Here is a 27,973-nt window from a genome sequence, read left to right as displayed (position 1 = left end):
TCTTTAGTAATGCACCACGACTTCGTCATTACCATACTGGTAACAACAAATGTATAAAGCCGCGTCTTAAGGGGTTAATATTTACAGCTACATAATTTCGCCTGCAGATTTTCCTTAAAAGTTTTTTTTTTGGGCCCTGACACCAAACGGGGCCGAGTTGGGAGTTGTCCCTATCAACTCATTATGGCCCAGGGTATAGGCTAACAGGAAATCATAGTGAAAAAAACATAGCAAAAAACATCCTGAGGGGTGTAGCTGGCTCCCGGCCTATGAGCTTTTGCAAGATATTGAAATATAATGCTGTTGTCAGTGATGTCATCATGACGGGAAGCGAGTGGAGGAGGCAAGTGGAGGAGGCAAGGTCCCATATTAAGATGCACTCACAGTTCTGTGTTTCTCGTGGAAATGCGTCTCTGATTGGCTCACTCTTCCTGCTCTCGTGGAAATGCGTCTCTGATTGGCTCAGTCCTCCTGTTCTTGGAGAGAATGTAATGGGAAACAGAGTCGCCACTTCTCGGGGTAGTACTGCACTATAGGGGCGCCAACGGAGGCGTGCATGCTCCATTCAGGGCTGTGCTCTTTCGACAGCGACCCCTAGGCGAGCTGCAGGCACGGAGCAACAAGAGTGGGCTTGCTGTATGGATGAGGCTTTGTGCTGTGTGTGTACCTGAGAGTAGCAACCAGCTGATAGCTAAGCTAAGCTAGATTTCGGGCCACCAGACGTTGCTTGTATTGAAAACAAGCAGAAAAAAATTACTCGACATGTTTTTAGAAAAATGGGTCGACATAAACCTTTGTGGGCAACGCCTTCTTTCGACGTGACGAAACACAGAAAGGCTTTCGTGATTCGCTCGTTTCTCTGCATTATTTATGTCAATTGGGAAACACCGGGAAACACAGCCAGGCGAGGTGACGCACCGCTATGAGAGCCTTGCAAGTGAGTTTAACTTGGGGTGACCGTCCTATCTTCAAAAGGAGTGAGTAAAACTGTGTTTTATCGGAAGTTGGCCTTTAAAGTGTAATCATTGTTGTGAGAATAATTGTTGTGAGTGAGAGTGTTCAGAGAAAGATTTTTGGGGATATTGCACCTTAAACAATACATTGCCTGATAATCCAATAGTACCTCTAAACCAAGATACATACCCCATTCCCTGTCCTTCCATGTCCACTCCATGTCCAGGTTGTGCAGTACTTTCACAGGCCATCCTGTTGGTCTGCCCCTCACCTCTATTTATTAGCCAAAAAGACAGGAAAGCACAATACTGGCAATGAAGCAAAATAGCACATACAGTATCATTATAAACAAAAAAGCACAACCTCTTTAACTGTTGATAATAAATAGGAAAGGATATTGTAAATATATATTGTAAATTACCCTTTCTGTAGTTTCCTTAATGTCTCCATTAGGAATGCAGTCACACAGTCATTGTGGTACGTGTTTGCAGTCTCTGTTGTACCTCTGCTTGCCTCCCGCTCCTTTCTACATTTAACAAGCAAATGTGCAATGGCTGTGGTCACAAGTGGGATGGAACCACACTGATTCTACCCACGTGTCTGTCCACCCAATCAGAGGGCTCTCAGTATCAAAGCCATACAGGCAGTCGGCTGCTATGCCAATGAGCAGGCAGGGCACTCGGATGGTCACTCTCAGCCTCAAAATTAATGGTAGTGAATGAGAAGCCAGCGCACTGGAGGGTAAATTCTGCTTTTTTAAACATGTAATTGTCGGGATCACTTTCATTCAAAGCCAACTGCCTGCATCATGAATCTAGAGATACGACTATGAAGTGGCAGAACCATATCTATGTCCGAACGACCACAAACAGTTGTAGAATCCACAGTCCCCCCACCAACACTAAGCTGTCAGACTGAGTTTTGGTGGGGGGACTGTGGATTCTACAACTGTTTGTGGTCGTTCGGACATAGATATGGTTCTGCCACTTTATAGTCGTTTCCCTGGATTCACCACGCAGGCAGTGGACTTTGAATGAAAGTGCTCCCGACGATTACAAGTCTAAAAAAGCAGAGTTTACCCTCCAGTGCGCTGGCTTCTCATTCACTGCCATTCATTTTGAGGCTGAGAGTGACCTCATGTAACGCCGCATTATGTAATAACGGTGCAATATGTAATAATGTAACAAATTATTACATAATGCGGTGACAATTGCCGCATTGTGTAATAATTTACGCATTTCGTAATACATTTCTTGAACGCATTTCGTAATAACTTTTTTCTCATCTTGTAATAAATTATTACAAAATGCGAAATTTATTACGGAACGCGGCCGCAACTTTTTTTTTTGATGGAAATGTAATAACATGGTGCATTATGTAATAATCTATATGGATATGTTTTTTTCTGCACTTGGATTCAGTATGCACAGCACACACGTCTCAGTGACATGGTAGTCACTGCCCTCTCTCTCTCTCTCATTCTTCTCAGTTCTCAAACTGCTCGAGAGTCGCGAATGATGCGGTTAAAACCGTTAAGAAATCATTTCACAACTTGTTGCGTGCAAGGAGTCCAGCGAATGTCTTGCACTTTCTGCTACATTACACCAATTTACAGCGACAATAAATAGGTCAGGTCTAAACACTTCACGAGGTGGTGAAAACTTGTCTTGCACTTGCGTGGGTCTAGAGAGAGAGAGAGAGAGAGAGAGAGAGAGAGAGAGAGAGAGAGAGACTGTGTGTGTGTCTGTGTGTGTGTGTGTGTGTGTGTGTGTGTGTGTGTGTGTGTGTGTGTGTGTGTGTGTGTGTGTGTGTGTGTGTGTGTGTGTGTGTGTGTGTGTGTGTGTGTACGCACGGAGACAAACCTGGCCCATATTGATCTTAAGCCCCATCTTGGCTCTTTGGAAATATTCTTACCATTACAAAGGCTATTTTAATATTTTCCCCCAAACGACATGAATCAAATCCCAGGAAAAGACCAACCATTATAAGTGACTCGTGGGGAGCTGTCCATGCTGGTGGTGCTTAATTTTTCCCGATATTTGCCCGTGGAGTAGTGAGTCTTTCATGTCTGTCAATTTCAGTCCACTGTTCAGTAGGCCTATTGGGCTGCAATCAAATTCAATAGCCTATGCTCATCCACATGCACGCGAAAAACAATAACCCAAGCGGCGGGACTATTTCGATTATATTCCTTCCAAAAAATCTCCGAACGTCACAAAAATCAGTTATTTGCATTGTCCGTAATTATACCAAACAAAAAGGTATCAATAGAAGAAATGAAGTCTTCAGTTTCGATAATCCACGTTACAAATCCTCAACAGCAAGCCATTCCTTCTCTGCTATGAGGCAGGCAACGGAACAAGTGCAGACAGTAGGCTATATGACCACGTTGATGCTGCACGGCTTGAAAGGATTCTGTCTAAATTAAATATCTTGGATAGCCTATATAGACCTAGGCCTAACTAGATTTGTTGCAATACAGATTCATTTTCTATAGCCAGAAGTGTTCCGTTGGACTGACGAAACCGAACACGATCAAGTTTGCAACTTCTTTCCCTCATGCGCTGTCCGTCAGCACCACCTGTCATTAGACGTCCGATTAGCTTTCATTACGTGCTGAGGGAAAAACTCTCGCCATTAGGCCTATGTGCTGTTGCACTGTTGTGAGGGATATCACCAAATAATTTAGATAAAAGTCAGAACATTATTTTGGCAATGAAAGGCACACGTGTGGCTGGAAGCTCAAGCAGTCTTCAGTCTGTTCATTTAAAAAACAAGTAAAATCAATATCCTCATTTAGACCAGGATAGCGTATGGCATCCAGTTGGTGGTCGGAAGAGGTTTGATATGTTCGACGCCCTGTATGCGCAGCAGCGAATCATTTTTACCAATTTTGACTATCCCATGGCGAAACATTTCAATGAATACCATGGTAAAAATGATTCTCTGCTGCGCATACAGGGCGTCGAACATATCAAACCTCTTCCGAGGGGTGGGGACAGGCTAAAAAGACTTAATCAGAGGGAGACTTTTTGGATACACCAACTGGATGCCATACGCTATCCTGGTCTAAATGAGGATATTGATTTTACTTGTTTTTTGTGATGCTTATTTGTAGGCCTACTTCTGGTCATTTTTTTCTGTGGCATCACTTATTACCCCAGGCTATTTTTAATCCTTGTTTTCTATGGTGTGCGCAAATGTGTGTAGTGCGTAATGGGTCACATGTGGTGATGTCACTATTTAAGGGAGGCCTTTCTTTTCAATGGTGAACGTAGCCCTGATGAAGACCTGGTGAGGTCGAAACATGTCGGCTTTTTAATGTAACCCCAGCCCAGTACCATTAAAGGCTTTTTAATGTAACTTCCCGTTTGGACACCTTATTTTGGAGTGCCTGGATGAACTCTTCTCTCTACATGAACTGATCCCCGATATCCAAGAGCACCAAACAAACTTAAATGAACAGACTGAAGACTGCTTGAGCTTCCAGCCACACGTGTGCCTTTCATTGCCAAAATAATGTTCTGACTTTTATCTAAATTATTTGGTGATATCCCTCACAACAGTGCAACAGCACATAGGCCTAATGGCGAGAGTTTTTCCCTCAGCACGTAATGAAAGCTAATCGGACGTCTAATGACAGGTGGTGCTGACGGACAGCGCATGAGGGAAAGAAGTTGCAAACTTGATCGTGTTCGGTTTCGTCAGTCCAACGGAACACTTCTGGCTATAGAAAATGAATCTGTATTGCAACAAATCTAGTTAGGCCTAGGTCTATATAGGCTATCCAAGATATTTAATTTAGACAGAATCCTTTCAAGCCGTGCAGCATCAACGTGGTCATATAGCCTACTGTCTGCACTTGTTCCGTTGCCTGCCTCATAGCAGAGAAGGAATGGCTTGCTGTTGAGGATTTGTAACGTGGATTATCGAAACTGAAGACTTGATTTCTTCTATTGATACCTTTTTGTTTGGTATAATTACGGACAATGCAAATAACTGATTTTTGTGACGTTCGAAGATTTTTGGAAGGTATATAATCGAATTAGTCCCGCCGCTTGGGTTATTGTTTTTCGCGTGCATGTGGATGAGCATAGGCTATTGAATTTGATTGCAGCCCAATAGGCCTACTGAACAGTGGACTGAAATTGACAGACATGAAAGACTCACTACTCCACGGGCAAATATCGGGAAAAATTAAGCACCACCAGCATGGACAGCTCCCCACGAGTCACTTATAATGGTTGGTCTTTTCCTGGGATTTGATTCATGTCGTTTGGGGGAAAATATTAAAATAGCCTTTGTAATGGTAAGAATATTTCCAAAGAGCCAAGATGGGGCTTAAGATCAATATGGGCCAGGGGTGCGTTTCCGCAATGTTAGCTTTGAACTACAGATGTACTTTGTAGTTATCTACTTACTTCAAGGCGAAATCCGTGCATTTCTCGAAACCTTACTATTCCCACAGTAAGCCAAAAGTAGTGCGGCTACTTTCCTGAGTCCACACCGCTACTTACTTTCTTGGCATTGCAGTGCGTGACCAAAGAAGCAACAAGAGATAAGCATGATTGCTGAGTCATGAATCAGCTGTTTCCTCCTAAATTCAGTGCGTGAAGTAGAAAGCAATAGTGTACAACCACCACCAGCACATTTGATTGGATGTCACGACACCGTGACTCCGCTGTTTCCTCCACAACACACCTTGAAATTTCTTTGTGAAAAAACACGGCCGTGGCATTACAATCTGACACCGTCCGCACCAATAATGCAGTATTATCTGCATGCCGATTGGATTTCGTTTCATCCCGAGGTGTAATTTGTAAAATATTTGAACAATAAAGTTGTGGTTACTCCCAGAAAATCGTCTGTTGAAGTGTCATATGCCTAAGAAATTTTTGCGCAGATTTCATCCCATAGCCTAGTGGTATTCACGCTTGCATCCCAATAGGAAAACAGAAGCCACACCGGTTCGAATCCACATGGTTGCAGTGCCACAATTTTGGAAATATCTGGCAGAAATAGATCATTTATGTTGTGCATTACCAACACACACGTGCAGCCAAGGGAAAATGTGTTACACTGTAGGGTCCAAAACACGATTTCACGAGTTGTTGTCAACATGCTGCACACTGGTTTCGAACCCGCGTAGCTCGCGTCTTCCCATTGATAGGCAAGCGTAAATACCCCTAGGCTATGAAATGAAATTCGCGCCAAAAATATTTAAGTACTTGACACGTAAGCCAGCGCATTTCCGGGAGTAACCAATACTTTCTTATCTAAATATTTCACAAATTACACATCGAAATGAGACGCAATTCAATCGGTATACAGCTAAAAGTATATTATTAGTGTGGGATTCATCAGATTCCAAGGATATGACGGGTTTTTTTCACGAACAAATGACATGACGTGAATTTGTGTTCTGAACACTCTCGCAGCTGTATCATCACTTTGTGTGCATGTCGATTGATTTTCATCGCTTTTGCACCACAGGATTAAAAGATATTGACACATTTGTGGTCAAATATGTACTACAAGTTTAGCTAATGGGTGGAGTCACACTCTGAAGTAGACTAGCGCTGTGTGTTACTTGGGGTGGCTGAGGTGATGTCTGGACTCAATGGATCTACTCCAGCTGTACTTCAACTTCACTGTCGAGATACGGATAGGAGGCGCCTCACTTTCAAAGTCACCACTACTTCAGAGTGCACATTACTCCAAGCAGTAGTTACTTCGTGTGCTAACGTTCGAGACACAGGAGTTAGCAACTTTTATAGTATCTACTCTGCAAAGTTGCTAACCGACTAGCTACTTCGCCTTTGAGAAATCTACCCCAGGTTTGTCTCCGTGCGTACACACACACACACACACACACACACACACACACACACACACACACACACACACACACACACACACAGTCAGTCTTGCTTTCTCCCTCTCTCTCTCTCTCTCTCTCTCTCTCTCTCTCTCTCTCTCTCTCTCTCTCTCTAGACCCACGCAAGTGCAAGACAAGTTTTCACCACCTCGTGAAGTGTTTAGACCTGACCTATTTATTGTCGCTGTAAATTGGTGTAATGTAGCAGAAAGTGCGAGACATTCGCTGGACTCCTTGCACGCAACAAGTTGTGAAATGATTTCTTAACGGTTTTAACCGCATCATTCGCGACTCTCGAGCAGTTTGAGAACTGAGAAGAATGAGAGAGAGAGAGAGGGCAGTGACTACCATGTCACTGAGACGTGTGTGCTGTGCATACTGAATCCAAGTGCAGAAAAAACATATCCATATAGATTATTACATAATGCACCATGTTATTACATTTCCATCAAAAAAAAAAGTTGCGGCCGCATTCCGTAATAAATTTCGCATTTTGTAATAATTTATTACAAGATGAGAAAAAAGTTATTACGAAATGCGTTCAAGAAATTTATTACGAAATGCGTAAATTATTACACAATGCGGCAATTGTCACCGCATTATGTAATAATTTGTTACATTATTACATATTGCACCGTTATTACATAATGCGGCGTTACACCCTCCGAGTGCCCTGCCTGCTCATTTGCATAGGTTTAGCATACCAGCCGACTGCTTCTATGGAATTCAGGGGTACGTTTCTGGAACGTTAGCATCTTTCTACAGATGTACTTTAAAGTTATCTACTTACTTCAAGGCGAAATACGTGCATTTCTCGAAACCTTACCATTCCCACAGTAAGCCCAAAGTAGTGTGGCTACTTTCCTGAGTCCACACCGCTACTTACTTTCTTGTCATTGCAGTGCGTGACCAAAGAAGCAACAAGAGATAAGCATGAATAGCCCTTTTGATTGGATGACAACCACATGTGTCTTGCTGAGTCATGATTCAGCTGTTTCCTCCTAAATTCAGTGCGTGAAGTACAAAGCAATAGTGTACAACCACCAGCACATTTGATTGGATGTCACGACACCGTGACTCAGCTGTTTCCTCCACAACACACCTTGTAATTTCTTTGTGAAAAAACACGGCCGTGGCATTACAATCTGACACCGTCCGCACCAATAATGCAGTATTATCTGCATGCCGATTGGATTTCGTTTCATTCGGAGGTGTAATTTGTAAAATATTTGGATAATGAAGTATTGGTTACGCCCAGAAAATCACCTGTTGAACTGTCATATCCCTAAAAAAAATTAGTGCGAATTTCATTACATAGCCTAGTGGTATTCACCCTTGCATCCCAATGGGAAAACATGAGCCATGCAAGTTCGAATCCACATGGTTGCGGTGCCACAATTTTGGAAATATCTGGCAGAAATAAACTGTAAATAGTGCCAGTCTTTTCCCACCTCTCGCTCTCATACCAAATGTCCCAATTTTTTCTCTCATACCAAGGTAATTCATGTTTGTATGGGCTTCAGAGGCTGGGATATTTAGGTTTTTATAGCCGGTCTTAATTCAAGGCATTAAGTGACAACCCAGCAATACAGAAGATCAATATCAAATTCGATCGAATCAGGGATCAAATCAGATCCGGACCAGGGGTAGATTTCTCAAAAGGCGAAGTAGCTAGTCGGCTAGCAACTTTGCAGAGTAGATACTATAAAAGTTGCTAACTCCTGTGTCTCGAACGTTAGCACACAAAGTAACTACTGCTTGGAGTAATGTGAACTCTGAAGTAGTGGTGACTTTGAAAGTGAGGCGCCTCCTATCCGTATCTCGACAATGAAGTTGAAGTACAGCTGGAGTAGATCCATTGAGTCCAGACATCACCTCTGCCACCCCAAGTAACACACAGCTCTAGTCTACTTCAGCGTGTGACTCCACCCATTAGCTAAACTTGTAGTACATATTTGACCACAAATGTGTCAATATCTTTTAATCCTGTGGTGCAAACGCGATGAAAATCAATCGACATGCACACAAAGTGATGATACAGCTGCGAGAGTGTTCAGAACACAAATTCACGTCATGTCATTTGTTCGTGAAAAAAAAAACGTCATGTCCTTGGAATCTGATGAATCCCAGACTAATAATATACTTTTAGCTGTATACCGATTGAATTGCGTCTCATTTCGATGTGTAATTTGTGAGATATTTAGATAAGAAAGTATTGGTTACTCCCGGAAATGCATTGCCTTACGTGTCAAGTACTTAAATCTTTTTGGCGCGAATTTCATTTCATAGCCTAGGGGTATTTCCGCTTGCCTATCAATGGGATGACGCGAGCCACGCAGGTTCGAAACCAATGTGCAGCATGTTGACAACAACTCGTGAAATCGTGTTTTGGACCCTACAGTGTAACACATTATCCCTTGGCTGCACGTGTGTGTTGGTAATGCACAACATAAATGATCTATTTCTGTAAGATATTTCCAAAATTGTGGCACTGCAACCATGTGGATTCGAACCGGCGTGACTTCTGTTTTCCCATTGGGATGCAAGTGTGAATACCACTAGGCTATGTATTGAATTCCGCGCGAAAATTTTTTAGAGATATGACACTTCAACAGGCGATTTTTCGGGAGTAACCACAACTTTATTGTCCAAATGTTTTACAAATTACACCTCGGAATGAAACGAAATCCAATCGGCATGCAGATAATACTGCATTATTGGTGCGGACGGTGTCAGATTGTAATGCCACGGCCGTGTTTTTTCACAAAGAAATTACAAGGTGTGTTGTGGAGGAAACAGCGGACTCACAGTGTCGTGACATCCAATCAAATGTGCTGGTGGTGGTTGTACACTATTGCTTTCTACTTCACGCAGGAAACAGCTGAATCATGACTCAGCAATCATGCTTATCTCTTGTTGCTTCTTTGGTCACGCACTGCAATGCCAAGAAAGTAAGTAGCGGTGTGGACTCAGGAAAGTGGCCGCACTACTTTTGGCTTACTGTGGAAATAGTAAGGTTTCGAGAAATGCACGGATTTCGCCTTGAAGTAAGTAGATAACTACAAAGTACATCTGAAGTTCAAAGCTAACATTGCGGAAACGCACCCCAGATCGTATCGTGATCGTTTCGAATAGATCCAGGAAATCTGGATTAATTCCCAGCCCTAACACACAAACAAGGGCTATTCTTATTTAAATTTGTTTGATGATCTGAAAAGGTTAAGTTTGACAAAGGTGCAAAAAGGGGGGGGGACTTTTGCATAGAACTGTTTTTTTCCTGTTAAGTTAATCATCTTGATCTCGTCTATTCAGTCGAACTTGGTGAACAAAAATGTAATGAATAGTGAATGAATTATGAAATTGTCATAGATGGGATTACCAATTACGCTACTCACAGAGGAAAGCAAATGTAATATCAATCGCAATGACAAAAAGGATCCTTGCATATGTGCGATTCACAGCATGGGAAGCACAGAGTTTTCATTTAATAACGAATGAACAGTGGAGAGATTAATAACGATGAACCGTGATATTCACTAAGGAACGGGGAGAAGAGAATGCCTTCTCTGCCGACAGCGCCAAATCCAAACCAGTAAGAACTTATAACCCACACAAGTAGGTATGCCCATAAATGGCTCGTTATCCACAGGTACGGTACACACTCTCGGCAGCCAAAAATATGCCATCTGTGATGAACAATGCTGGTCAAATTTATTACAACCCTCTCACTAAACAAAGTTGTGTTGCGAGTCGCAGTGTCCACAAAGCCAGACAGCATGTGTTGTCAAAGGGCATGTTGCAAATATTTCATGTGTCTTAAATATGGCCAATAAAATACCATCTTGAATACAGCCCATATAAAAGAATGTGATTTGGGCCTTGAGGGTGCATCCGCCCTGGGCCTCGGTAAGGGTTAATGCGGCCCAGTGTTTGTATGTATATTCATACTAGGATTTACTTATGTAAAGCAGAAGACAACACCACCAATATTTTTTCAAATAATCTTCAAAAAAACATTTTTGCATAATAGCATTAGCCTGGCTCTATATTGTGGTTGATACAAAGTAGAAAAATTACATTCGAAATTTTTAAAAATACATTACAAACTAAACTATGAGAGGAAAAAAATGGGAAAAGGTAAAACTCCCGGAGTCACTGTATTGACAACATTTACTGGATATCACTGTGGAAACCTAAATTGACTCAAATATGGTAAGTTACAAATTATGAAAATGGCTATCACCTTTGATAAATCAGATAGACACAAGCATGTCTATCTGAGATTAAGAAATGGATGCGTAAGAACTTTCTACTCCTGAATGCTGACAAAACTGAGCTACTCATTGTGAAACCCACCAAGGGAAATGTTACATCTGATGAACTGTCTTTGAGAGTTGATGACCAGGGTCGGATTAATGCACAGGCTAGATATGGCTGCAGCCTGGGGGCCCCCACCTGACAGGGGCCCCCTGATTGACCAAAAGGGAAATATTGCAGAATTGTGACAAGACACATCATTGAAGATTTATGTCGAGACGAGTACAGTTGTTAGGCTATATATGAAGGGTTTATTTGCAAAACGGTGTAAACGACAATTTTTGACTTTTGCATTTTATTATTGGAAACGACTGTTCAGACGTCATTTAACCTATGTGCAAATTATTGACATTAAAATATTTTGAGAACATCCTTTTTAAACCTATCTAAAATGAATTAAGTTGCAAAACGGTGTATCTGACAACACTTCATTTGCAAAAACGGTGTATTCCCCATATAGTCAAGTTCATTATGTATTTTTGCTGGAATTTTATGGGGATTTGGAAAACTATACATTTTTGAAAAGTAGATAGTATAAGCAATCAGAAAAACAATGTTTCCATTTGCACAGGTGGCGGCCATCTTGGATTTTTCAAAATGGCGTCCGAAAAACCTATATTTTGTCATTTCTCAGCTTCTGAATAAGTTAGAACATTGATTTTAACTGCTTAACCAACATTTTCAGGGTCACTGAATCTAATGGTGTTAGTTTTATTGTTGTCAGACATTTTGTTACCACACCAATTTATTTGAACTATTGATTTATAGTATTTATGAGTAGATGGCCCACCATTTAAAACATCCCAGCTTGAATGTGCAAAACTGGTACAGTTTACATGTCCACCATTTTGCTGTACATTTACAGGCTTGCCTGTGCAAATCTCACAGCTACATTGTATCCAGTATACAGGAGCAGCGCCACATAGTGAATGTTTTGAGTGTCAACAGGTGTTCAATTTTTTCATTTGGGGGAATCCTTCAGCATGCATGCATTTTCTGTATGATAATACTGGAAACTGACTGCAAGACAGAGTGACAAATCAATTGGTGTTATTAATATTATTAATGCACATACGAGCATGTCATTAACTGGTGTTGGTGAGTGTGCTTTAGTGTAACAGTGAGGGTTCTGTTTGCTGTTTGTTCTGGTTATATTCATGGGTGAAGAACATCGAGGTAAACAAGAGACATGTCAAGCCCGTGAGCTCATTAACTGGAAGCTGTGTATTCTATGCCAGTCTCATGATACCAAGACGGTGGTTCTGGTCCAGAATCCAAGATTAGACACTAATGGACATGTACGAGAAGTAGTTCAAGAGAGGGTCAGTCTGAGTGATTGGGACCATGTTAAATCCAAAGACGACTGCAGAACTGCACAGCTGAGACACCAGGGACACAGAAAGCAGTCTAGTATCTCTCCTGTCACTCAGGTGCAACCAACAAGGTTCAAATACAGCATGCAAGCAACCAACATGCACATCATTTCTACAGGACGATGCACAGCCAAGAAGCGTGGCAAGAAGAGAGGATGAACAGAAATGGATGACCCAGGCCCCTCAACATCTAATTCTTCTCCACTCCACTCGTCAAGAAACAAAGCTCCATCTGCCAAAAGGCTGATGGTGAACTACTTTATCTGGTCAGAACTGCAAATGCCGGAAAATCTCCAAAGGCTGCTTTGGAACAGTCCCAGAATCTCACACTCAAAACAAGACTGAACACCCGCATCTCAGCAGATGATGCACATGCAATTGATGTATGATATCACAAAGATTGTGGGACAAAACATGTGTCATGTACGGCGAGACTCAGGCCTGACAGAAATACAACTCTCAAAGAAGCCTTGACGTTAACATGTCTGCTTGAGCTGATCAACCGAATTGATGTGGAAACACAAAACAAAGCATGGACATCATTGAAAAAAAATTATGTCAACATGCTTGATTCAGAAGCCTTGGAGAATCATGAACTTGCATTCAGTAGAAAGTGGCCGAAAGAGAGACACACCCTTGCTAGTCTGTACAATTCAGCTGGGACATCATTGATGTTGCTGGATACTTGTATGGCATCTGTTCCCTGGCCTGTCTTGGTGAAGGTTGCAATGTTTGTCCTTGTCACCTGTGCTGCTTTGTAAATTGTTTTCATGTTATCATATTCATCAGTTGTCATTGCAGCATGAACCATGTCTTCTTCACATGCTTCTGGATAGTAGGGACTTTTGACTTCTTTGGGTCATTTAGAACAGACAGATTTCAGTTATGGCAAGACTGTGAGGATTCTCTTTTTCAGCCACTTTCTACTGAATGCAATCTTTGTGATATTGGACAGCAATTGAATGTGCATCATCTGCTGAGATGCTGGTGGTCATTCTTGTTTCAGGGTGGGATTCTGGGACTTTACAGCAGCCTTTAGAGTTTTACTGCCATTTGCAGTTTTGACCTGATAAAGCAGTTCACTATCGTCCTTTTGGTAGAAGAAGCATGGTTTCTTATCGAGTGGACTCGTACGAAATCTTGTGGATAGTGGAGAAGAATCAGATGCTGAGGTGCCTGGGTCAGTCATTTTTCAGTCATTTTTCGAGACTTGGTCTGACCAAGTCCATAACAATTAACATTTCCCAAACGGCTGATCTGCCTCCTTAGGTTTGCTACTGGTTGACTGTTGTCCGACCAAGTGAGTGGAGTTCCCGATTTTTTTGAGATCAGAAACAATATTTACATTTCTCTTGGCCTGCCTAGAAGCAGTGCAGAAGGTGCTGCATCACTGGGAGGTTGTAGTGCAGTTCTGCAGTCGTCTTTTGATTTTAACATAGCCCCCATCCCTCAGACTGGCCCCCTCTTGACCTACTTCCAGTACATGTCCATCGGCGTCTAATCTTGGATTCTGGACCAGAACCACCTTTTGGCATCGTCAGACTGGCATAAAACACACAGCTTCCAGTTAATGAGCTCATAATGCTTGATAATGCCTCTTGTTCACCTTGATGCTCTTCACCCATGATTATAACCAGAACAAACAGCAAACAGAACCCTCACCGTTACACTCCACCACCATCACCAACACCAACACCAGTTAATGACAGTATGTGCATTAACAATATTAATAACACCAATTTATTACTTGATTTGTAACTGTGTCTTGCAGTCAGATTCCAGGATCATCATACAGAAAATACATGCATGCTGAAGGAAGGCAAAAGGCAAAAATTTAACGCCTGTTGACATTCAATATATTCACTACATGGCACTGCTCCTGTTTACTGGATACAATGTAGCTGGTATGAGCTTTGCACAAGCAAGCCTGGATATATACAGCACAATGCTGGACACGTAAACTGTTTTGCACATTCTAGCTGGGATGTTTTGTATGGTGGGCTTGACGGACATGCATCTACTTGTAGATACTATACAGTAAATCACCAGTTCAAATAAATTAGCATGGTAACAAACTGTCTGAGAACATTAAAACTACCACCAGTAGATTCAGTGACCCTGAAAATGTAGGTTTAGCAGTTTGAATCAATGTTTTAGCTCATTCAGAAGCTGAGATATTGCAAAATTATGGTTTTTCGGAAGCCATTTTGAAAAATCCAAGATGGCCGTCATGCAGACATTTGTGCAAATGGAAACATGGTTTTTCTGATTGCTTATACAATATACTTTTCAAAAATGTATAGTTTTCCAAATCCCCATAAAAATCCAGCGAAAGGTTCAGATCCAAACGTAATGAACCTGACTAATAATTCTTTATTTGCAAAACGACATTGCATTCTATTTGAATCTCGAACGACATAAGAAGCGTGGGGAAGCTGCACTAACTGTCCTAACCTACTATCAGTCAGTTGACAGTAATAAAGAAAGAGGATCTGACCGGAAACATAACTGAAATTGTGCTCACAGCACACGACGACAAAGTACCGGTATTCAAATTCAACGGCAAACGTGTCTTTTATGAGCTCCATAAGCAAGCACCATTAGGCCTACGCACGGAGACAGCGGAGTTCAACAGCTGTAGGCCTACACCTGCCAACCTGAGTACCAACATCGGAGGCTTTTGGGGTGGAGCCGCGGTGAAACCAGTGGCTGTCAGAGCCATCTAATAACAGAGTTACGTCACTCCCATAGACCTCTATGGACCAATCTTTCCACAGCAATGGCGGCTCTCATGGAGCCTCTCGGAGCGTTAACATGGAAATCCCCATTGACTTTAGTTCTATTAGAAGTTACTTAGTTCTAGGAGGTGGCTGTAGAACACAGAGAAAGTGGTAAAGGTAATGTAATTTGTTTGTACTTAATCTTTGTTTGGTATGTGATGGTTCTGTGTTAGTGTAGCATGTTGGATATGTGGTTGGGCGCCTTTAACGCACCGCAGGTGTCTGCTGGTGCGTTAGCGCGTCAGGTGACGTTTACGCACCAATTGCCAGTGCAGAAATCTCTTTAAAAAGAGAGCACAGGCTATTGCAGAGTGGATGGCGTGTTTGTGGCAGGTTTGCCTGGTATTATGTGTCTTCTTGGGAGCCCGAGCTTCACTGAAAATATGCTGTTCATGTGAAGTATCGAGAGTGGTTTCTCGTGGCGCTAAGAGTTAAGACTGATGAAGTCACTAGCTGGATTGCTGGCTTGATGCACTCGCGTAGCTTGACCTGGTGATGGACTGAATGTTGTCGCGGTTATCCCCTGCCGCGGTTGGGAGTGTATGTGTGTCTCATCGGTCGGGGTAGGTAACACTCATTTCTCCATTTGATCTCTACCTCTGCCGTGCATTGTCTTAGTCATGTGTTCTGTCACTTTCTATGTGTGCAGGTGTTGGCCCCCTCGTCATCGAAGTAGCTGTTAGACGCGGCGGGCTGCTGTTTAGTGTTGGATTAATTACATGTGCCGAGTGCTGGTGTGTGCGTAACGTGTGGAAGTGGCTGCGTGAGTGCGTGTCTGGTGCTATTTTTATACTGATGGTGCTCTTGAATGAGTACATTACCTGTTCATTGTACTTTTGTTATCCGTTTTTGTTTGTTATTTTCTGATTATGTGTTTTACCACACTGATGCCAAGTCTCCTCCCATTGCCCAGATAACCTGGCTCCTCTAGCTTCCTGGTTGCAGTGTCGTAGTGCAAGGTGCCCTCTTGGTGCCGTAGTTTGAATTTGTTGCAGTCTCAACAGAGTGGGTTGATTTTGTGCTCCCCTAATTATAACTACTGGTGTGCTGTGTATTTCGGGGGTGGTTACGGTGCTTTTGTATTTTATTAGAGGCTCACGGGGTATGGACATTCTGTGGTAATCTGGGATAACGCATCAGTGATTGTGGGAACCGGTTGTTTTATTAATTTGTTTGATTTCCTTGATCTGTGTATTCCATTCGTGTATACCACATCCGAAACATTGTTTGTTGCACTTGAACCCTTTTATACATCGGACATATTTATAAGAACGGAAAATAATAAAATAAGAGAATTAACTGTTACCCTGCATTCTGCCTCTGCCTCCTTAAACGAACCTGTTGTGCATTTGTTACTATTCAATACTCTGGGTGGTGAAATTCCCCCAGTGGCGTAGTCGTGCAATTCCATGCAAATATAATAGTAATTAATTTCTGGGTTAATTGCCATCATTCGGTCCACCTTACTACATTTGACGTGTGTCGACAGGAGAAGGACTTAACAGAGACAGAGGTTTTGGGTTTCAGGTTTATTTGTATTGATTGTTTCCTGTCTTGTGGTGTGTGTACATGAGCTGGTGTGAATTGTGCCTTGTGTGAATGTGTGAGCGAAATTACTCGGCAGAAACTAAACAGCAGCCCGTCCCAGGAGCGACCCACTGGCTATAACGATCGTTTCCTGGAAGAGAGCAAAGCGTGGTGGCCCTTGCAGTGTCTAACATGGAGAACGATGATGAGGAATGGTCGGAGTTGAAGCGCATGGCAGCACGGCAACAAGAACAACTGGACCTGCTTTCCCTATGGGTAGACTCGCTGCAGCAACCTCCACCAAGTCCGCGCGCTGGTCCAATCATCTGTTGGCGGTGCCAACGGCCCGGACATATGGCGCGGGACTGTGATGAGGAACGGGTACCAGCCCGTGCGTAGCGATCCCCGACAGCTCAGTCGGGGGTTAAAGGACGACCCTCTCCTCGTCGGCCGGCTGCAGGCCTGTCGTCTGCGGGGCTGAGGAGCCACAGCTCTGGCGGAGCGTTGCCGGATCCGAATGTCTCGCCGCCCGTGCCAAACCATCCAAGTTTAACACCATGTCATGTTCTCTTGCAATGTGTATATGTGTGCGTGTGCGTATGCATGATGGTACTGTGTAATTTGATTGGTATGATTTAGTGTGTGTGTGTGTGTGTGTCTGTGCGCGTGTGCGTGCGTGTGTGCCAGTGTGTATGCGCGCCGGTGTTTGCGTGCGCGCGCGCGATTCGGTGTGATCCTGTGATTGGGAAATTGGGTCTAACCCATCGATCACCAGAGGACCTCTGGTTGTGGTTCTGGTCGTGTGTCGTCGGGACGACGACAAAAATAGCCGGGGAATATGTAGCATATTGGATGTGTGGTTGTGCACCTTTAACGCACAGCAGCAGTCTGTTGGTGCGTTGACGCGTCAGGTGACGTTTACACACAAATTGCCTGTGCAGAAATCTCTTTAAAAAGAGGGCACAGGCTACGGCAAAGTTAGTGGCAGGTTTGTGGCAGGTTTGCCTGGTATTATGTGTCTTCTTGGGAGCCCGAGCTTCACTGAAAATATGCTGTTCATGTGAAGTATCGAGAGTGGTTTCTCGTGGCGCTAAGAGTTAAGACTGACGAAGTCTCCAGCTAATTGCTGGCTTGATCCACTCGCGTAGCTTGACCTGGTGATGGACTGAATGTTGTTGCGGTTTTCCCCTGCCGCGGTTGGGAGTGCATGTGTGTCTCATCGGTCGGGGTAGGTAACACTCAATTCTCCATTTGATCTCTACCTCTGCCGTGCATTGTCTTAGTCATGTGTTCTGTCACTTTCTATGTGTGCAGGTGTTGGCCCCCTCTTCGTCGATGTAGCTGTTAGACGCGGCGGGCTGCTGTTTAGTGTTGGGTTAATTACATGTGCCGAGTGCTGGTGTGTGCGTAACGTGTGGAAGTGGCTGCGTGAGTGCGTGTCTGGTGCTATTTTTATACTGATGGTGCTCTTGAATGAGTACATTACCTGTTCATTGTACTTTTGTTATCCGTTTTTGTTTGTTATTTTCTGATTATGTGTTTTACCACACTGATGCCAAGTCTCCTCCCATTGCCCAGATAACCTGGCTCCTCTAGCTTCCTGGTTGCAGTGTCGTAGTGCAAGGTGCCCTCTTGGTGCCGTAGTTTGAATTTGTTGCAGTCTCAACAGAGTGGGTTGATTTTGTGCTCCCCTAATTATAACTACTGTGTGCTGTGTATTTCGGGGGTGGTTACGGTGCTTTTGTATTTTATTAGAGGCTCACGGGGTATGGACATTCTGTGGTAATCTGGGATAACGCATCAGTGATTGTGGGAACCGGTTGTTTTATTAATTTGTTTGATTTCCTTGATCTGTGTATTCCATTCGTGTATACAACATCCGAAACATTGTTTGTTGCACTTGAACCCTTTTATACATCGGACATATTTATAAGAACGGAAAATAATAAAATAAGATAATTAACTGTTACCCTGCATTCTGTCTCTGCCTTTTAACGAACCTGTTGTGCTTTGGTTGCTATTCAATATTTCTGGGTGGCGAAATTCCCCCAGTGGCGTAGTCGTGCAATTCCATGCAAATATAATAGTAATTAATTTCTGGGTTAATTGCCATCATTCGGTCCACCTTACTACATTAGTTTCCAACGAACAGAAGTTAACTGTTAAGAAACATTTTAATCTACGCGAATCACTTCACCAACCGACTTCCTGGTCCCCGGTTTGCGCAACTCTTATTAGACGGCTCTGGTGGCTGTTGTTAAACGTAGAGAGAGAAGGGAGAAGAGAGAGAGAGAGAGAGAAGAGAGAGAGAGAAACGAGAGAGAGAAGAGAGAGAGAAGAGAGAGAGAAAGAGAGAGAGAGAAGGAGGGAGAGAGAAGGAGGGAGAGAGAGCGCGAGAGCACCACAGACTGTATTGAGAATAGCCTACCACGATTGGTCCAAGAGATGGGTTTAAACAGGCGAGAAACCCGCGAAAACGGCGAGTGTTGAAGTTGTTTCCTCTACTCCGATGAGGGGTCTACTACCATGCCGAAATATCGAACCGGCAGCTGGGGACACGCTGTCAAAAACTGCCGTGGTGCGTCGCTTAAAGGCCAACTTCCGATAAAACTCAGTTTTACTCACTCCTTTCGAAGATCGGACGGTCACCCCAAGTTAAACTCACTTGCAAGGCTCTCATAGCGGTGCGTCAACTCTCCTGGCTGTGTTTCCCGGTGTTTCCCAATTTACATCAATAATGCAGAGAAACGAGCGAATCACGAAAGCCTTTCTGTGTTTCGTCACGTCGAAAGAAGGCGTTGCCCACAAAGGTTTATATCGACCCATTTATCTAAAAACATGTCGAGTAATTTTTTTCTGCTTGTTTTCAAAACAAGCAACGTCTGGTGGTCCGAAACATAGCTTAGCTTAGCTATCAGCTGGTTGCTACTCTCAGGTACACACACAGCACAAAGCCTCATACATAAAGCCTGCTCACTCCGGTTGCTCCGTGCCTACAGCTCGCCTAGGGGTCGCTGTCGAAAGAGCACAGCCCCGAATGGAGCCTGCACGCCTCCGTTGGCGCCCCTATAGTGCAGTACCATCCGGGGAAGTGGCGACTCTGTTTCCCATTACATTCTCTCCCAAGGCTGGAGGACTGAGCCAATCAGAGACGCGTTTCTTTGAGAGCAGGAGGAGTGAGCCAATCAGAGACGCATTTCCACGAGAAACACGGAACACTCTCTCGTTTCTCCACAAGCCACCTTGCCAGCTTGCAAAAACGTCTTGAAACAAAGCAACCAGAACGTTTTTTAAAACAGGACCAACGCGTAACACATTCAATAACAATTGGGAACACGGCAATATTAATTAAATTACGTTGAGAGGCGATCTTTAATAGTAAGTAGGCTATGTTCGGTAATTGTGTACAAAACTACCTCATAATTTTACTATTTCATGTATCTGATAGATTATTGTTAATCAGGTATTGTAGGGTTCCATTTGTTCGTGAAAAATTATTTTATAGCAATTTTTTTTTTTTTTTTTTTTAATTGCAATAAAGAGGATGACAAAGACATGACATAACAATAAGGCACACAAGGTCAAGTAAACATAGTAAATATGAACAATTTGGATTAGGTTACATTACACAAGTCTAATTAGAAACAAAAAAATAATAAAATAGACAATAAACAAACAAACAAGAGGAATAAATTAAAGAATATTCAAAAGTCTGTAATTTTTCTTATTGTTGACAAGCTTTAGAGAGTTGAGAAGAGAAGACATTTCTAAAATAAAAACCATAAAGAAGGGTTGCATTTTTTTCCACTTTTGTTTATGAATAAAAAAACTTAGCATGTAGAATCTAAAAATTCAAAAGAAGGGTCACTTGAGTTTTCATAGTAAAAGAAAATGTCTTTAAGACTGAAAACATAAAGGTCTTGCTGTGAAAAAAGATAAAAACTAAGGTCTGCAAGAAAGCGTTTCACTATGTTACAGTCAAAAAATAAATGTACAAAGGTTTCATCTTCATTATTACAAAAAGAGCAATTTGAACTTAAGTCTGTGTATTTGGAAATAAATACATTTGTGGGGTAAATCTTATGGAGAATTTTGAAATGAGTTTCCTTTATTTTATTCGTAATGCAATATTTGTGAGGTAGTAACCAAGCCTTCTTCCAAATGATGTCTTGAACTAAAGGATTCCAAAAAAAATTTCCCTCTAGGAGTGATTCTGTCCCTTTGTTGAAGAGATTTACGTATATGTTTGTTGTCACATTTTTGATCAACTATGTTAATGCCGTTTAATATGATTTCTGAGGAGAGTGGAGTAAAATTGGGTAAATTATATGATAGGTGACTTCTAATTAGAAGCGCTAACCCTTGAGGGATTGCCTTTATAACTGTTTGAAATTGACGAAAGGGTATAGGAAAAAGAAAGCGTGACAGAAACTGTTCATACGTCAAGAAAGTACCTGAATCATCAAATAGAGAGAAAATATCATAAATGCCATGTTCAAACCAATTAGGGTAAAATAAGGTTTTGCTTCTTACAGTGATATCAGAGTTGTTCCATATAAATACTTTATGGGGGGAGAAGTTATGGACAAAGCACATTCTCCAAGCAAGTAGGCATTGCTTATGGAAATTAGAAAGTTTAAGAGGTAGCTTAGAAGGGGAAAAGTTGCACTTAAGAATAAAAAAAGACCACCTAATTTATTGAATATGTGATTAGGGATAAATAACCAGAGTGAGTTGGGTTGTAAAAGGCATCTCCGAATCCATCCACTCCTGAAGGAGCAAATTGTGTTGGAGAAGTCTAAAACATCTAGACCTCCATTAGCTTTACAATCTGCCAACACTTCCTTCTTTAACTTATGAGTTTTATTTCTCCAAATGAAATCCAGAAATAATTTGTTGATCTGTTTTATTGTTTTGTCTTTCAGAAATAAGGAAAGAGAGGGATAAACAAAATGAGAAAGACCATCTGCTTTAGAAAGCAACACTCTACCATATATACTAAGATCACGTTGTAACCAGGAATTAAATATGTTCTTGGCTTTTATTATTTTCCCTGCAAAATTTAAATCCTCTCTTATCTTGGTATCCTTAGTTATTTGTATACCTAAATATTTAACTGTTTGTTTTACTGGGATGTTATACAATACTGTATCATTGCAGACCTGTAGGGGTAATATTTCACATTTTGAAACATTCAACTTCAGGCCTGAAGCATCAGAAAACTGTTCCACAAGAGCCAGCGCATGAGGAAGTTGTAATTTATCTTGCAAAAACAAAATTGTGTCATCTGCCAATTGTGATATTTTAATTTCCCTTTCAAAAATGGTTAGGCCCTTTAAATCAGAATCATTAAGTATACTTAAAGCAAGAAGCTCTGTCACTAGCAGAAATAAAAATGGGGAAAGAGGACATCCTTGCCTTATTCCACGCTCAACATTAAATCTATGAGTAGTGCTGTGGTTAACTATTGCAGAGCTGTTTATGTCATAATAAAGCGTCTGTATAATATTAATAAAGGGTTGACCAAATCCAAATAGCTTGAGAGATTGAAAAATAAACTGATGCTCAATGGAGTCAAAGGCCTTGTAAAAGTCTAGCAGTAGCATGAGAGCTTCAGAATGTACCTCATCTGAGTAATCTAAAAGATCAAGTACCAATCTTATATTGTTTGTAATGTGGCGGTTTTTCATAAATCCAGATTGTGTCTCTGATATGATACCATCAAGGCCAGTTTTGAACCTTTTTGCAAAGACCAGTGCTAAAATTTTATAGTCGATTGTTAACAAAGATATCGGGCGCCAATTTTCAATGGAATGCACATCTTTCCCTGGTTTAGGAATTAGAGAAATAACTCCTTGCTTCATAGTTGACGTCATATGTTTTTGTTCAATACATTCTGTGAACATATAGAATAATGGGTTCTCAATGTATTCCCAAAAATGAACATAGAATTCTATAGATAAACCATCTATACCAGGGGCTTTACCTTTCTTCATAGAAAAGAGTGCTTTCCTTATCTCTGTTTTCGTTATGTCAGAGTCACAGAATGACATATAAGAGTCATCTATGGTTGGAATGTATCTCTCAATTTTTTTGATGAACACCTCTGCTGTACAGCCATTAAAATTGGAAGTGTATAATTCTTTATAGAAATTATAAACATGGTTTGAAATTTTAGTGGCATCATTACAGATTTTACCATTAACGTTAAGACAGTTTAGCATTTGACCATTCCTTTTCTCCAAAGCAAAAAAGTAAGTAGAGTTTTTCTCTCCCTCTTCCAGCCACTTGGCTCTAGACCGCACAAAGGCACCTCTTGCTAGATTCAAATAAAGATCATCCAGTTGCAGACTGATTTTTTTTATTTCTAACTTTTCTTCTTCTGTATTATCTTCTTTGGATAATAAATTTAAGCGTTGCAATAATTCAGTTTCTAACTGATTCCTACTGGCCTTAATTAGTTTACATCGTTTTGAGGCAATGAGTCTAGTTTTGTATTTAAAAAATTCCCATTTTTGTTTGTATCCATCATTACAATCAGCAAATAGCTCTTTGATGAGTGTTTTAATAGAGTCATTGAATTCCTCATCAGATAATAAGGAATTATTAAATTTCCAGTATCCTCTTATTGCTGGTTTAGAATGTAGGTCACCAATCTTGAGAGTTATGAGTTTGTGATCTGTTAAAGGTGCAGCAGAGTGGGTGGTATCTATAACTAAAGACAAAGCAGACTGAGACTAAAAAAAATCAATTCTTGATTTCAATGTCATAGTATTGTTGGACCAAGTGAAATCAACTAAATCTGGGTTAAAGAAACGCCAAGTATCAGTTAAAGATAGATCAGAAGTTAAGGACAATATTAAGTTATTTAAATAGGAACTTTGATTCAACTTGGGAGGAAATCTATCAATTGAACTGTCCATACATTCATTGTAATCTCCACCCAGAATTATTATTGAGTCTTTATATTTGTCATTGAGTGATTTAATTTTACTGGAGATCTCAGCAAAAAGAATTTTGTTAAGTTGACTAGAATTATATCCATAGATATTACCGATAATAAAGGTTTTCTTGTCGTAATTGGCAACAATTAAGACCCATCTACCTTCTAAAGAATGCATCATTTCCAAAACCTCTCCTTTAAATCTGTGTATGAGTATAGCAACACCTGCAGAGTGGCTGCTACCATGAGAATAGTAAGTCTTGTTCCCCCATTGTAATTTCCAAAATTTACCATCTTCTTCAAGTGAGTGTGTTTCTTGTAACAAAACAAAATCTGCTTCACTTCTCTTGCAAAATAAAAATAAAGCCTTTCTTTTCACATTTTCTCGTATTCCTCTAACATTTAAAGACACACAACACAAAGATTCAACCATGAAAACAAACTTAATAAACACTGATATGCAAGAACTTGCACAAAAACTCACCTACAAAAGGAGGTGGATAACAACTTTAACATATTCTGATGCACAATAAGCATCATCAGATAGCTTATTAAACTTAGGCCCTACTGAAATCGGACTGATTGCTTATTTTGTGTTTGCTTATTGAAAAACAAAGGATTTTTGTATTTTTTGGTATGGGCTGATATCTGCAAAAGAGAGGAAAAAATACCCCAGATGTTACTAATAGATCTACTGGGAAATATAAGTTAGAGTAGGTCTAACCTACCATACAACTTAAAAAGGCAGGAGTAAATTGAGAGTCTATCATCTCTGAAGATAAATAAAAGCAAAGGAAGAATTGGCATGTTTACAGTTATTTTGGATAGCTAGAAATGGATTGGCCTAAGCCATTCAATCCACAGTGACCTCTGTATAGTCATATTTTTTACCGTCGATGAGAGCATGAGAGTCTTTGAAAGACGCCTTCTTGCCTTGACTTCTTGCCTTCTGGACTAAAGGCCACAACTTCTCTCGTGCCGCTCTATCTTCTGGTGGGACAGGCTCCGTGATTGACAGTTCGTTATTCTGAAGAAACTTGCACTTCTTCGACGCTTGCCAGATCGCGTCTCTCACCCTTCTGAATGAGAAGCGGATGATAATTGAGCGGCATTTCGCATCCGTTGGTGGCGGCCCGAGGCGGTGTACCACATCCACACCCGCGTTGAGGTCGTCAGCAGGAAGAAAGGTTGCCGCTTGCTGTAGAACCTCGATGACTCTCCGTCTGACATCTTCTCCAGCTTGTTCTTTCAAACCATGGAGTTTCAGAAAGGATCTCCAGCCGTAGCGTTGCGTTTCGATCAAAGCTTTTTTCAAAGCGGTGTTGTCTTTTTGCAGCATGTGCACTTCATTCTGCAGACGGGAAAGCTCCTTTTTGTTTTCACCAACCTCGGCAACGAGTTGCTTCACTGTAGTGGATAATTTGTCCAGTTCTTTTGAAGTAGCCTGAGTTGTTTTTTCAATCACTGACACCTTCTGGAAGGTAGCATCATGCTTGAGGGACAATTTGCTTATCGCAGCTAAAATGTCCTCGTTAACACTGTGTGATTCTTCTCTTTTAGATTTTTTGGACACCGGCTTCATTGGGGTATCCGGCAAGGGAATTAGTGCAATGTCTTCGGTTATTTTTGAGTTATCGGAGTCGTCAAAGAATATCATGTCGTCTTGCTCACCAGCATGGATAGCATTGTCCGCTGCCATCTTCGGTATCTTCGTCTTTACCTTTTTACTCTTCAATTTCTTTCCCATAAAGTTCAGTTACTGGAAAAAGCGTAGCCTAACACGAAATAAAACAAATGGCTTGCATCAATATTAGTTGTTATAAAGTTGTTATAACCACTTCCCTTGACGAGCTCAGACGAACACGCCTTCCTCCACTGACGCCATCTTGGCTCCCACTGGTTGAAGCTGTTTGGCAGGATGACGGCAGATATGCTGCGTGTGGGTATCAGTTCTCATTTTTACCACTTTTTGACCCCAAGTTCATAATAATACATAGGCCTAATACATTTACAAAACATGTGTCATTGGCCAATTCTTCAATTAGCTCAAGAAATACTCTGATGAAAAAAATATTGAGAACAAACATGATGGCTAATGGCCAGAACAAAAATGTCAATTTCCCAAAATTCTCCAATATGGAGATACACCGTTTTGCAAATAAACCCTTCATATATTATCCTTAATTTCTAGCTCATAATTATGACTCTATCTATGAAATTTAGCATGAAATTGGCCTTTCGGGGGGCCCAGAGCAATCTGCAGCCTAGGGGCCCCAGGCCATCTTAATCGGGCCCTGTTGATGACTGTATTATCAATAGTAGCCCAGCAGTTTGAAATCTTATCACTAGAACTGCATTTTATCATCTTGGCAATATTGCCAAGATTACTGTAGACCCATGTTCTCTCTCCAGGATACAGAAACTCTTGTGCATGCGTTTGTGTCATCAATGCTGGATTACAACAATGCTCTGTTGTCTGGCCTTTCAGAAAGCACAGCAAGGAGTTTTCTGCTTGTCCAAAATGCTGCAGCTAGAGTGTTGATGAAAGCAAACACGTGTGGCCATATTATACCCATTCTGGCCTCTCTCCAGTGGCTGCCTATACGAGCAAGGACTGATTCCAAGAGTCTCCTCCTTGCTTACAGAGCAATGTACATTCTTGGTCCAGCCTATTAAAGTGAGCTCTTTATGCCCTATATACCAGTATACCCACTGAGCTCTTCAAATGCTGGTCTTCTAAGTATCCCCTCAGTGCAAAAGAAATCAGCAGGTCATAGGGCATTTGCTTTCCGTGCCCCAACACTGTGGAATGGCCTCCCACGCGTCATTAGGGATGCTGGCTCTGTGGACATTTTTAAGGCCAGGCTGAAAGCATTTATGTTTTATTTATTTATTATTTATTTAATATTATATTTTATGCAATATTAATCATGCATTTGTAAAGTGTTCTGAGACCATAGTATGGTGATACCACACTATAATAAATTGGAAATGAATTGAATTGTTTTTGTCCATAGGACATGAATAAGTCAATAAAAAACACCTTTTACATCGTGTTCCTCTTTCACAAATGTTAAGACAGATGAGCTGTTTGGGCACACCAGAAATACTATTGTTTGTTACAAGTAATACAAGGGAACACTCAATATTTGTATAAGAGAACATAGACAAAGCACAATTGTTTTATCCAAATTGTTTTAAGATCAGATGAAGCAATAGTAGGTTTTGAAATCTGTTATTAGAAGAAAGTCCTGTACCTTCTCAAGAAAATACCAGAGACGCGCAAGAAGCTTATTGATTAATACAAAAACGTTTGGAGGCTGTCATTGTTTTATGCGTGTGCAACTATTTTTCTTATCTTTCTTTGAAAGTACAAAATCCATTTAAAAAAATGTTCTAAATATCTTTGGGCCTCCAATTAAAAGATCATGGTGGTAAAAGCTATTTAATTTGTATATTTCCATTTATAGATGAGATAGATAAGATATACAGTACTTGGGTTGTACACATAGGCCTATCCAGTGCTTGGGCCCTAATAAACACTATTTAATAGGATGTTTATCCATATAAGAACTTTTTGTACACATTTTGCATAAACAGTCTGTAAAGTTATCAAAGCATACTGCGTACGTTGAGAGATGAACTGTTCAAAGCAATCAAAACTGAACACATGGCTTACTATATCTTGACAGTCAAAACCCTGGCTTCACATTTCCCAAATTTCATGAACCTTTACAGGGTTCTCATAGAGTAGGCTATGTTAGAGTAGGCATTGTTGTGATATAATTGTGAGTGGGTGTGCTCAGCGAAATATTTGGGGATATTTCACCTTTAACAATAGGCTACATTGACCGATAATCCAAAAATAACTCAAAACCAAGGTACACCTACCCCATTCCATGGCCCTCTCCAGGTTGTGCAGTACTTTCACCAGTCACCCTGTTGATCTTCCCCTCACCTCTATTTATTAGCCAAAAAGACAGGGAAGCAAAAGACTGGCAATGAAGCAAAATAGCATATACGTAGGCTTACAGTATCATTATATACGCACATCTCTAAATGAATGTTAAGTTTGCGGATGAAGATATTCTGAATTACTTTTTCTCTATTTCCATTGTCTCCATTAGAAGTGCAGTCACACAGTTATCTTGGTAAGACATATTTGGAGTCTTTGCTCTACCTCTCATTGACTCATCTGCAT

At 41.2% G+C, this 27,973-nt stretch overlaps 2 long non-coding RNA genes across 2 annotated transcripts; one reads left to right on the top strand and one right to left on the bottom strand.

Annotated features, from left to right (window-relative positions):
* Positions 1-1,149: 1,149 nt before the first annotated feature.
* On the bottom strand, positions 1,150-27,732 carry LOC134461644 (uncharacterized). Its single transcript, XR_010037348.1, has 3 exons — positions 27,664-27,732; positions 1,376-1,480; positions 1,150-1,227 (listed from the first exon to the last, which is right to left on the bottom strand). It is a non-coding gene; the product is annotated as an uncharacterized LOC134461644 (long non-coding RNA).
* LOC134461643 (uncharacterized) lies at positions 17,825-18,799 on the top strand. The gene is made up of 2 exons (XR_010037347.1): positions 17,825-18,057; positions 18,144-18,799. It is a non-coding gene; the product is annotated as an uncharacterized LOC134461643 (long non-coding RNA).
* Positions 27,733-27,973: the final 241 nt, after the last annotated feature.

Source organism: Engraulis encrasicolus, chromosome 13, assembly GCF_034702125.1.
Source record: "Engraulis encrasicolus isolate BLACKSEA-1 chromosome 13, IST_EnEncr_1.0, whole genome shotgun sequence".
NCBI lineage: Eukaryota > Metazoa > Chordata > Actinopteri > Clupeiformes > Engraulidae > Engraulis > Engraulis encrasicolus.
The sequence above is the reverse complement of the archived record's forward strand: the minus strand, read 5'-3'. Positions and strand labels throughout refer to the sequence as shown.